This window comes from Rhinolophus sinicus, chromosome 13 (assembly GCF_057876585.1).
Source record: "Rhinolophus sinicus isolate RSI-liver-muscle chromosome 13, RSI-T2T, whole genome shotgun sequence".
In the NCBI taxonomy this organism is placed as follows: domain Eukaryota; kingdom Metazoa; phylum Chordata; class Mammalia; order Chiroptera; family Rhinolophidae; genus Rhinolophus; species Rhinolophus sinicus.
In genome coordinates, this window is record NC_142513.1 from 21,457,421 (window position 1) to 21,465,847 (window position 8,427).

Sequence of the window (8,427 nt, forward strand, 5' to 3'; positions counted from 1 at the left end):
TCTTGCCGACTGGCCTTTGCTTATGCTCTTCCCTTCCCATGGGATGCCTTCTCTCCTTCTTTAACCAGCCTACTTCTACTCGCCTTCTCAACTGACATGTCACTTCTTTCAGGAAGCCTTCCCTGACTGCCCTCCACCACCATGTCCCTGGGCTTTCCTTAGGCACAGCACATACCACACTGGCCCATATTGGGAGTTCCCTGAGGGCCAAGACTGTCTGATACTTCTTGTCCCCTGAATCACCCCAGCACAGGGCTGAGCACAGAGGAATTGCTATGTGCAGAGTGGGTTTTAGTCATCAGGATGAAGTCAAGGTAAAGACTCAGCCAGTCTGACTCCTTATCACCACTCTTTGGTCTTCTGGATAACGGAGCTGGGCAGCTCTCTACCCCCTGGTCCTGACCCTCGGAGGGTCCTTAGCTCAGGGCCAAGCCTACCCTCTGCTCCTGACCTGACCCCAGCAGGTGTCTCCAATTCAGAACCTTCCTGGTGCCCTAGGCTTTCAGCCCCTTCCCTAAACCTTTACCTGGACACGCCACAGTCCTCAGCCTACTTCTCTCCTCACCTGGGCAGTGGGTCTGGAAGTCCTTATATCCTGCACACTCTGGGCTAGGCAGTCAACCTTTGCATTTGGGCCAAGACCTCAGACCGGGCCAAGGTCTCCAAGGAAAATATTTGTGGCTTCTGTTGAACCACGTCTTTGCCCAGAGGCAGCTCAGGACTCCAGCTTCCTGAGGTTTGGAGAAAGGAGGTCGTAGACTGGCATGAAGGGTGGGCGGGGTGCTGGGGCATGTGGCGGGCAGCTGGACTAGACATGTGTTGGCCCGTGCAGGGGGCTCCCTGCCCCCTGGGCAGTCCTTTCCATAGGGACAAGGATGAAAACAGTAGCTATGATGATGTATGAAGCACCTATGACGTGGCTGCTGCCTCACCAGGCTTTACATCGGTTGTCAGTGGAGTCTCAACCCCACCAGGGTCATCATTATTAGCCTGACTTTACCACAGAGGAACCAGCCACACACAGTCAGCAAATAGCAGGACCATTTGAATCAGGCTCTGACTTCAAAGCCCATCTAGGGATGTCTCCGCTGCTTGGTGGACACGGGAGTATCCTGGGGACAGACTGGGTTTGAATCCCGGCTCCACTGTATTCACGCTGTGTGACGAGGCACATTCCTTAACCTGTCCCAGTCTTGGTTTTACATCTATGAAATGGGAATAACGCTGACACTTACGACCTAGGCTGATGACAGGAACACAGTGAATGTGACTTGGAGCACAGGTCCTTGCACAGAGTCAGTGCTCAGTAAACGCGAGCGGTTGTTGCTGTTGTTATAAGTGCTCATAATAGGGTGAGCCTCTGTAGAGAAGTTATTATTATAGTTTAATTCAGATAATGAACTTGGGGGAAGGAAATTCTAGCCTTGCCCCATCTCTTATTCCTAAATGTACCCAAGGATTTAGGAATACACATCTCCATTAATTAATTCACTCAAGAAAATAGACTTGAATCCCATTTTTGCTACATCTTTGCTGTGTGACTCTGGACAAGGTACGTAAGCTCTGAGCCTCAATGTCCTCATCTGTAAAATGGGCTTAAGAGTATTACCTCCCTCACAGGTTGCTGAGAGCCTGAACTAAGGTACATGCTCACACAGCACTTAGCACACGCTTTTATTCCTTTCTTCTGCAGTGGTTAGCGCCCATTTCACCTTGCCTGTCTGTGCCTTCCAGAATCTCAGCGAATATCTGTGGAGTGAATGAATAATGAGACCTGACTATGAACCAAAAGGACAAATGAACAGCCCTCCAGGAACACCATCATCCATCGCCCAGGCACAGGCAGTGGCTCACTTAACCTGCACAGTCACCCGAGGGGCGGGGGGTGGTCAGCAGCCCTGACCCAGAGGAACCTGAGGGCATCTGAGGCTCAGAGAGGTGAGTGACTTGCTCCAGGTTCCATAGCCAGGAGTGCCAGAGCTGGGACTTGAACTCAGTCATTTAGTCCAGACCGCACGTTCTTTACTACCGTGCTCTGCTCTCCCAGTGACTCCAGCAGGGTGGGAGGCAAACATGGCCTTTTGGCATACTCTGGGGGAACATCCTTGCTGCCCGACTTCAGTCTAGAAGCCAGGTTGTGATTCAGAGCTGGGGGGGCCACTGCTGAACCTGTGTCCATGTGCAGGGGGACAAGAGAGGGGCAGAGAGCGCCCTGGAGCCATACAGTGTATGACTGGGTCCTGGCTGGTCTCCCCTTTCCGGAGTTTTGCAGGGGAATAAGGAAAGAGTGTTTGCCATTCTGCCATGTTCACATGCGCTGAAGTCCCTGAACTCCTAAGGGTGAGGCCTGCTGGGAAGGACCCCACCCATCCCTTGGGCACATCTCCAGAGAGGCAAATGTCCCCTCCTGGGCTTCCCGTCCTGGGCTGCTCAGCTGGCCACGCCTGCTGCCCATGGACAATGCCTCTCTGTGGGAGGCCTGAGCCCAGTGCCAGTGCTTGGGTCACCTCAGCTGCTGCATCCTGCCTCTCAGCCCCCGCACTCACTGGGGTCAGCAAGCACGACTGTGCCTCTATAGGTATGGCACATCATGGAACCCACGGGTCACTACAGTCCTGCCCTCAATGTGCTCAGCCACCCCTCAGATTCCCCAGGGCCTCTTTGTCCTGGCCTCACTCCTCCCCAGCTTCCAGGCCTTTGTGCTGTGTCCTCTTCCTGGAGTGCCTTGTCCACCTCCTGGCAACTGTGCCTTGGCCTGTGTGGGCAACAGAGCAGGGAAAGCCTCTGGAGTCCAACACACATGGCTCAGTCACTGCCCCTGGGCTGGGCAGCTGTGCTGTGCGGCTGGGAAAATGGCTTCTTCCCTCTGAGCATGTTTCCTCAATTGTAAAATGCGACTCAATTGTTTTGAGGGTGAAATGCTTAGAACATCTAAGAATTCAGTAAATGGTAAATATTGTTGTTATTATTATTATTGTTATTGAAATATTAACATCACTGAGCTTCAAGACACAATTCAGAAGGCAGGATCTGCATAAAGCTGCCTGACCACTGCCCCATCTGGACCTGATATCCTCTTGCCCTCCTGGGAGCCCCCAAAGTACTAACTACTTACTCTTTTGGAGCTTGGATCCCCCTCTGCCTTGAGGGATGTCCATTTTATCCATCCATCCATCCATCCATCCATCCATCCATCCATCCATCCATCCATCCATCCATTATTCATTATTCATTTACTCATCCCAGTCTCCTCTCCAGTCTCCCTCTTTCCACCCTTAGTCTCCACAACCAAAATCCAATTTCCACCCAACAGCCTTAGTTAACTTTTAAAAACATTACTCAGACCTTGTCACCCTCCTGCATATTAAAACCCTCTAAAAGCTTCTGCCGCACTTGCATAAAAATCCAAGCTCTACAAGGTCCCCACGTGGTTGGCTGCTGCCCACCTCTCAGAACCTCATCTATCATCACTTTGCCCCTCTCTCCATTCATACCTCAGGGCCTTTGCTTGTGCTGAGCCTTCTCCTAAGTGTGCTCTTCTCCCAGCCCTTCCTCCAGCTGGCTCTTTCTCATTCACCAAGTCTGTTAGTGTCCCTTCCTTGGAAAAGCCTTTCCTGGCTACCCTTTCTGAAGTAGGGCTCTTCCTCCTCTTTTCTCTGCCCACTGATGGGTGTCCTCACTAGCCCTTACTCAAATCTGAAAACTCAAGTGTCATCTGAAGCACCACAGTTCCACGGATGCTATATAGCAAGGAGAGTGGTCAGACCATAGGGCAAGCAGGTGGCCACGAACTGGCTGCAAAGCTCTGGGGTCCCTCATGTGAGGGTCCTGACCTAGCTTGAGGTGATAAAATGGTCAAGAGGGCAAAGGAGGAAGATCTGGGAAGATATTTCTTAGGAGAGCTATGGTCCCTCCTCTGACTCTTCCAGTGAGGAGAGCAGGGGTGCCTGCCCCTACTGCATGCCTAGACGGAGGGGGCTATCCAGGACCACTTAGGGGCATGAGGGTCTGTTCCCTGGAGTTAGGACATGAAATGTACTGGATTCTCTCTTGTCTGAGAGAAATAAACTGATGAGCTGAAGTCATGGTGGGGAGAGTGGCTTCTATGAGTGGAAAATTATTGCTCTCTGCTCCCTCTGGATGGGGCCAAAGCTTGCGTGTGTGTTTCCAAGGGCCTGGTGTGGACCCTACAGGAGAGAGAGCTGGTCTGGGGCTGGTTTAAGTCCTTCCCAATATCATCTCCTGAGCAGGTGAGGAAAGGGGTTGGGGGTGGCATGCAGGAGGTCAGTTGGAAAAGCGCTGTCCTTATCAGTGGTTACAGCCTGAGAGGCCTGGCAGAGAGGTTTGAAAATACTCCCACAAAGGTGTTCATGAGATTCAGCTCTAAACATTTTTGGGTCCCTAAGAGTAGGGAGCTAGTTATCAATGAGGGGAAACTTCCCCTGCCCTCTTTCCTCTCCTTCCTGCCAGAGAGAAAGGAAAAAGGTGTGTGTGTGTGTGTGTGTGTGTGTGTGTGTGTGTGTGTGTGAGAGAGAGAGAGAGAGAGAGAGAGAGAGAGAGAGAGAGAGAGAGAGAGAGACTCCTCTCTCCTGCCTCATAGAAACCTCAGTTAGGGGTTGGGGGAGAGAGTTTGATGTCCAGTTAAAGCTGGACACTCTGACACAGCGAAGTGGCAGAGTGGAGAAGGCCATCTCTATTCTATAGATCACCAAACTGAGGCCCAGATTGGAGAAAGTAGAGGTGTTATCATCCCCGTTTTCCACTTAAGGAAGATTCTTGGAGAAGGGAAGTGACTTGCCCAAAGTCCCACAGCCCTAAAATGTGGAGCCAGGATTTGGATCTAGTTCTGGCTGACTCTGGAGCGTGTGCTCTGCCCTCCATCCCAGCCCACCCCATCACCTCCAGCTGCGACTAGGGGCATCCACTTCTGGGAAGTCTGTGGTGCTGCAGAAAGACAGAAAGGGTCTCTGAGGACATGATAGGGTTGGACAAATGGAAATCAGGAGGACTTGTGGACTGTTACTGTCTCAGAAGGCAAGAAGGAAGCCATCTTGAAGAATTCACTTGAGTGGGCTCAAATCCACAATTTACAAAGTCTCTTAGTTGGCATCAGAGATGCCACAGAATGGCAGAAATACTTCACCTCTTGTGCCAATTCTCGTTGCCTGGTACTGGCTGTTGGACAAGTCTTCAGGGTCTGGACTCTGCAGAGGAGAGTGTGATGATTGACTAGCAATGTCTGCCATGAGCAGTACAGATGCTACATCCTTGCTGAAACCGCCTGCCTCCGTGTTGAAGATTTTGCATTCCTTTGCAAAGTATCAAAGAGGTAACAGAATGGGGGAGAAAAATCTCTAGACAACGCGGAGTAACGCGGAGTTTCCTAGTGCCTTTGGCAAGTCAGTTCTTATCTCTGGGTCTCAGTCTCCTCAACTGTGAGATGAGGATATGGGGGGTTCCTTGATGCTGTGGGTCAGGTTGGCTCTGATAACCTTTGCTTATAGTAAAGGGAACTCGGTAAATGTGCGTGAGGAATGGCCTGTTCCCAAGGACAAATTTGTTCTTAGGAAGACTCATACCCATTGACCCAGGGTCTGTGTAGTTTCTGTGTGCACTGGGAATTGCCCAGTGGTGCAGGCAAAATGATCATTACAGCGTTAGGTACAATAACCCTAAAGTAGGACCAGCTTAAATGTCCAGCAACAGGGGATTTATTAAATAAATTGTAGGCCACCCAACAACCATCACAAAACAATATAGACTAACGTATTGAAGGGTCTTAGCAAATGAAAACAGAAAACATTTTCTATTTTTTATTATATGAAAATAGAAAAATTGTATTATATGAAAAAAATATTTTTTTTCATAGCGAAAAAATACTGGAAGGAAATGTACCAAAACAATGCTTATTTCTTGGTGATGTCATCACAGGTGACTCGTACCATCTTCTTTGTATTTTTTAAATTAAAAAAAATTTTTACACTGAATGCATTTTTTTGATCAGCAAACAACCCCACAAACTAGCTTGAAAGTGAATAAATAATGGTTGGAAAGAGGACAAAGGAGTGGAAGAAGCCCCATTTCTTTCCCAGAGCCAACCCACAGACTCAGGATTCCAGAGAAACTCTGAGATGACGTGGCTGATAGCTGCAACAAAAGCCCAGTCACACTAGTCCCGGAACCACCAGGAAAGAAAGATCAAAATGCGAACTGGATACTCAGAGACATAATCCCTCTTTTGTAGCACAGGAATAAATAAGATTCAGTGCAAACACACCCTGGCTAAACCAGACTCCTAGCTCTTCCCCGCCCTTGTAGGGCTCACAGTCAAGGGGTGGGGGTTTGTCAGACAGGGACAGAAAGGTCAGGCGTTAAGTCATGATCAGGTTCAATGTAGGCAGAAGGCTAAGCGCTGTAATTCCCATGAATTCGGACAACATGTGACCTGGTGGAGGTCAGCTGGCCATTGGTAAGTGCCCAAAGAAAGGGAAACCCAGACAGAGTGATACATGCTCCCCATTCTTTTTAGTCACTCAAGACTGGGGGGACAGACACAGGCCAGTTGGACAGTCAGCTAATGGACCCAGTTCTGAGTGCCTTGGACATAACAGGGAGCAAACAAACCACCCCCTGCCCTCCCCAGGCTCACATTCTCCTGGGGAGACAGAGGGTGAACCAGAAATGGACAAAAAAATATGAAAACACAGAGGTCACAATTGTGTCAGTCGAGGGGACAAAGAACAAAAATAAATAACATGTATGGAAGGCTGGAGCTCTACCATCACAGCATTATGAGGGTTTAAGCAACTTTAGCCCCCTGGGAACTGGATGCCCTCCCCCAATATCCAATACACACACACACACACACACACACACACACACACATCCCCTGTGTAAAAGTCTTCTTGTTCAACTTTCACATGTAATGTGTTTGACTTTGGGAGTACAACTTAGGGGACTAATTATATATAAGAAAGGAGGGGCTGCCTAAAGTAAAGAATAGAAACAGTGCTACCATTTCTGAGAGCGCGGTACCTGCGTGCCAGGTGAAGCCCAGCCCGCAAGTTCACTTCTATTACCCACATTGTACAGATAAGGAAATGCAGGTGCAGAAAGGCCATATGACCTGCTCAAGGTCACACAGCCACCTGGACAAGAAGCCAGGATTGAAACTCTGGTCCGTCTGACTCTGGAACTTGCGTTCTTAATCTTTCAGCCATCGTCTCCCAAACACCTGTTGTCTGTGTACGGCCTTCACCTACTGGCCACGTCTTCCTTCACATTTTGCAACATCTGCCAACCCTGGGGGGTTGCTGCTGATTCACCATGCATTTTGGTAAATGGAATCATGTTTGAAAGCCTAACTATAGTTCGTTTTCTGTTTCTCACAGGAAAATGTATAACCCTACCAAAAGTGAAAAAGCAACATTGCTTCCCATGAATAGGTGACAACACAGCTATGGTGATGACAATAATGTCTATAGTTCAGCTTAAGAAGCGTTCGCACACCCTTTCCTTGCATTAACCCATCTGACTTCACACTGATGCCTAGAAGTGGGCACTGTTTTACTCTCATTTCACAGATGAGGTTTGGAGGAGCCCCCTTCGGAGAGGTGAAATATTTTTTTTAGTGTCACAGTGAAAACAAACAGAAACATGTTGCTGAGCTCTGGCTAGCTATATTGCCTGCTCGAGGTGCCTGGAGAGAACAGCCAATGGTTAGAGAGGTGTTGAAGACACACTAGCATTCCACCCAGCCTTTCATATTGGGAGGATTGAGGAAGAATAGGAAGGCCAATCACTTTCTCACTCCTGCCAGTGGGTGGGAGGCAGAGCCCTGCTTCTGGAAAACTCTGCACCAAGTTATCGATCATGCATCAAAAAATGTTTTAGGGGGCTGGCCCGGTGGCTCAGGCAGTTAGAGCTCCATGCTCCTAACTCGGAAGGCTGCCAGTTCGATTCCCACATGGGCTAGTGGGCTCTCAACCACAAGGTTGCCAGTTCAATTCCTCAAGTCCCTCAAGGGATGGTGGGCTCCGCACCCTGCAACTAAGATTGAACATGGCACCTTGAGTTGAGCTGCCGCTGAGCTCCCAGATGGCTCAGTTTGTTGGAGCGCGCCCTCTCAACCACAAGGTTGCCGGTTCGACTCCCACAAGGGATGGTGAACTGTGCCCCCTGCAACTAGAAAAACGGCAACTGGACCTGGAGCTGAGCTGCGCCCTCCACAACTAAGATTGAAAGGACAACAACTTGACTTGGAAAAAAGGTCTGGAAGTACACACTGTTCCCCAATAAAGTCATGTAACCTTTCCCCAATTAAAAAAAAAAATGTTTTAGAGCTCTTTCTGAGTGTGTGCGAGTCAGATTACAAATCTCTTACCTTGTGGGCAGTTGTGTCCAGTGGCACCAGTAAGGCTCTGAAAT